Source organism: Bidens hawaiensis, unplaced genomic scaffold (assembly GCF_021521415.1).
Source record: "Bidens hawaiensis isolate Kalapana, Puna unplaced genomic scaffold, B.hawaiensis_p1.1 tig00042918_1, whole genome shotgun sequence".
NCBI lineage: Eukaryota > Viridiplantae > Streptophyta > Magnoliopsida > Asterales > Asteraceae > Bidens > Bidens hawaiensis.
Genome location: NW_027497600.1, coordinates 43,168 through 48,026, shown reverse-complemented (window position 1 = coordinate 48,026; position 4,859 = coordinate 43,168). Strand labels below are relative to the sequence as shown.

Genomic DNA, 4,859 nt, shown 5'->3' with positions numbered 1-4,859 from the left:
ACTCATTTTTTCATGTATTCGAATCACCCACGCAATCGAGTCCTCAAGTGTATTTGGATATGTCGTATGCATGCGGTGTATACATGTATGCAAATGCATGCATGTATTCGAACGTACTACATGTATGCGAATGCATACACGTATTCACATACATATAAATGTATGCGGTCTCTGGTGTATTCGAAGGCACACGATATATGTGAACCTATTCATTGTATGCGAATGTGTATGTATTCGAAGATGGCCAGTGTATGCAAATAGGGTCATGTATGCGAGTCCCTACATGCAACCAAATTTGGTTATGTATTCAAAGGTCTGTATAGTAATCGTGTCATTAATTGTATTCGAACTGGGTATGTGTATGCGAGTTTCTATATGTTTTCGAATTTGTCCATTTCAATCGAACACCCCAATGTATTCGAACCGCGTAATCGAATAGGGCATTGTAAACGAATAGGGCATTGTAATCGAGTCTTATTGTATGCGAGTATATGATTGTATTCGGATTTAACTTGTAATCGAATACAACAAATGTATTCGAGTTTCCTGTTGTAATCGAATACTCCAATGTAATCGACCATATGATTTTATGCGAACGAGCTGAAGCTGTGGGGTCCTTTTATTACTATTATTATTTCATTTCATGATCTTAACATTCTAATATGGTTGGGTATCAACCCATAAATGCTTCTCTAACCGTTTCCGGCCAAATATTGACTTGTGCAACCATAAAGCTTGGACCTTTATGGCTTTAAATGTTCAAAAACTATATCTAGGGTTTCTTTTATGAGTCGTTTATAACCATGCGTTCGTTAAGTCCCTTTTAATCATCAAGTTTGCAACTTTATGCTACATCTAGACCCGATCTACTACAGGGTTAAGTTTCATGGTAAACCGTTCATAAGAATGTAACCTTTAAGGATAAATGGCATACCTTTATGCGTTTCTAGGCTACGGTTAGCTTTGGTTATGAACGATAGTCTTGTATCTAGCTTGTATGTCTAAGATCTGTCAAGAATCAAAGCTTGTTTGGGTCTTGGATCTCCTCTTCTTCTTATGGCCGTAAATGGAGAGTATGTGTGTGTGTTTTGAGTGTGTAGAGAATAAGATAAATCGAAATTAGGGTTTTAGGGTGGTTTAAGGGAGTATTTATACTCTCTTAAGCCTCTGGACCTAAGGTCCATCCTATCCCTTATTCCATCTTTCCCCACCCAAGTCCATACTCCTTATTATATCTAATCCTAATTAAATATTAACACACATTAAACACACATAACTTTTCTTTATTTATTATTATAAATTTTAGGATGTTACATTTTCGGGTAATTAAGCTGGTGTGTTTGTGTTAATGAAAGTGTGTTTTTGTTCTTGTTGTTATGTTTTAAATTTGGATTAAAATTTGGTGTTTTAAATTTTGATTATTATTTTTATTTAAAACACATTGTAATATCTTGTAAGTTATGATGTTCTTGGTGTTATTTTTTAAATTTGGATTAAAAAATGATAATTACATATTGATTATGTTTCCATATAAAGTAGGAGCTCCCTAGTTTATTAAGTTGACATACTGCATGTTACCAAAACTTATATGACAAAAATGCCCTTTAACACACCATTCTCAGCCTTTAAAATAAAACACTCCTCTAATTACTCAATCTTTCCATCCTAGTCATTGATAACCAAGATCCAACCATCCAGATTTCTTCCTACACTTTTTAGACACACTCATCCTTTTACGATAACCCCTATATATATATATATATAGGGTTAGTATCATTTAAAAACTCTAAAAAAGTTAAGAACTCTTAGGAACTCTACACAACAAAACATTTTTTTTATTTTATTTATATATTAACATTATTTAAGAGTAGTTTATCATATTTTATATAAAAAATTTTGATTACATATATTAATCACAAGTTTACATATTTGTAAAATTTATGTACTAACAAATTTACATATGTGTAAAACAAAACAAAGATATGCATAAAAAATAATTTTTAAAATTGTAATCGTAAATTTAGATATAACAAAAATAATAAAACTAAACTCAAATAACATTAACATACAAAAATATTTATAAAAACGTTAGTTTTCAAGGGTTCCTTAAAAATCTTAAATAATTTAGCAGTTCTGTAATAATACCCATCATATATATATACATATATATATATACACACACACACATATATATATATATATATATATATATATATATATAGGGGAAAGTTAACGTACTAAACGTGAGAATCAGGTAGAGTAATTATAAATACAATAGAGTAATTATGTAGTTATATCATAGATTAATTATATTAATCTATGATATAACTACATAATTACTCTATTGTATTTATAATTACTCTACTTGATTTTCATGTTAATTTCATTTGTATTTAATCCAAACCTTATATATAAAGTTTTTTACCAAAATAAGTGGGGGAAAATTATTTACCAATATGGGTGATTTGAAAAGTATTTATAAAAATAGGTTTTCTTCATGAAATTATCTTATATCACTCTTAATCTTATTTAATAAAATAATTCTTATTAAAAGTTTATCAAAAAGGATAGATAGAAAATGAAAAAGAAATAATAGAATTTTTAGTTTTTGTTTTTCATTTGTTCAAATAAAAATATTTAAAAACGTTTTTTTTGAAACAGTTTCTTGTGTTCATATTTTCGTATTTACTTTCTTTTTTTAATAAAAACCGAGTGAAAACGATTTTTTTTGGGTTATTTATTCTCATTTTTTTATTCCTTTATTATGGTTATATCTTTAAGTTGTTTTCCTATACATGTTTTGAATATTTTTGTTTTAAACAAAATAAAATATATAAATAAAAGTTTTTTTATTTTTAACTAATTATTTTATTTATAATTTTTATATGAAAACTTTTTAATATAAATTATTTTACTCAATAAGAATGGGTGCGAGAAAAAGATAAGTTCATGAAAAAAAAACTATTTTCATAAATAATTTTTAAATCACCTATTTTGGTTTATACTTTTACCCCCTCACCCATTTTGGTAAAACACTCCTTATATATAACATTTTATATAGATACATACATACGTATAGATATATAGATACATACATACGTATAGATATATAGATTAGTTAGAGCATTGCCAACCGATTCTCCAAATTACGTGAGAGGGTTCCATATATGTTAGAGATTGTTAGAAGTGGTTGTGAGAGGAGAATAAAGAAAATGTTACTATTCATAGTTAAATTTGGAGAAACGCAGTATTCGATCTTTATAATTTTTTAATATTTTTGAAAGTGTTTGTGGGTGAAAGAGAGAAAATGTAATAATAAAAGTATAAAAAATTTATTATTTAATTGAAATGCCGTGAACCTTAGCTCCAGATGCCGTGGACCTTATGAATAGGGTTCAGAAAGTTGTGTATAGTAACGTATCAGTCCATAAGAACCGAAACTTTGTTTTTAGTCGGATTGTGTTTGCTATCCAAAAGGGGGTCGTGGCGCAGCTTGTTGCCCGCTTACCTGCCACTTTATTGTAAATCGTTTGGATTTTTCTATGAAGTATAAATTGTTTTGAAAACTAAAAAAAAAAATTGAAATGAGAAAAAAAAGATAATGTAATTATAAAATTGAAGAATAGAGAACGAATGGATTGGACCATACATGATAACATGAAACATGGAATTTGTTGACTTTGATTTTGTTTCTATAGATCTACATCATCAACTTCAATGATTGACCATCATTCCCAAACATGGTGTCCCAAATCTCGGAAAAAGCTTGGACAATCACGCCTATGGTGAACCCTGTAATTCAAGGACAGGTAACACTGCAACAGCTGCTCCAAATCACCTTCCTCAAACATCTCCTTCTCCATTACCATCTCCATCATCGACCTCTTGAAATCCCCATACGGGTCTTCCGATCTCTTCACCATCGCAAAACTCTCCTTCATCTTTCCCGCCACCTCACACGGCAGCAGCTTCTTAAACACCGACAACCTCGCCGGAGACCCGGACTCCGGTGACGTCATAACCCGGCCGTCGGGTTTTCTTACACTCCGTTTCTTCCGGAGTTTGTTACGGTCGGAGAGGGAGACTGGCGCCAACTCGCGTATGGTTTCGAGTTGAGGGTTGAAGTCTGTTGAGTAGTCGGTTGAGAAGCTTCTAGCAGACGATATCAGGGTTTCCGTTTCTTTCTCCGGCGCGTGTACGTCACCGCCGACGTGGATGTGAGTATCGTATTCGCTGCCGGAAGAGGTGCTGACGTGTCTTAACCTTTGTCTACCGCGACGTCTTTTCTTCTTATCCACCGGCGGGAGTAATGGTAACGGAAACGGGAAGCTATCGTCGTCGGTGTCGGCGACGGAGGAGTTGTAGATTTTCTGGCGAGGAGAGTCGACGTCGTAGATTTTAGCGACGACGTGCCACTGGTCGTCTTCCTGCCACTGGCAGTAGTCGGAGTCGGATTTGGAACCGCAACCGAAGACGGAGGAGATGTGGGTTTTAAAGGAGGACCGGTGTGACTGTTGTTGCTGGTGTGGTGGTATGGTGATAATGTTATTATTATTATTATTTCGGTGCAATATAGGGTCGGGGTGGTGGTCCGGTAGGGTGGAAGGGTGTTTTGATCGGCAGGATCGGAGCATCTTTAGCTTCAACTTCACCATGTTATGTTTTTTAGAGGGTGGGGTTGTCAAAATGAGAACAAAATGAATTATAAGAGCATAGAGTTGGCAGATGTAACATGATGTTTTTTTTTTTTTTTTTTAAATATATATTTAAGTTTTAGTAGACTTCATAATTCTTAAAGAAATAGTAAATAAATTAGTTTATACTGTTTGATGTAAATAATGTATTTGGCTTTTAACTAT

At 32.6% G+C, this 4,859-nt stretch overlaps 1 pseudogene; it reads right to left on the bottom strand.

The window, feature by feature from the left end:
- Positions 1–3,700: 3,700 nt before the first annotated feature.
- LOC143593904 (transcription repressor OFP7-like) lies at positions 3,701–4,655 on the bottom strand (annotated as a pseudogene).
- Positions 4,656–4,859: the final 204 nt, after the last annotated feature.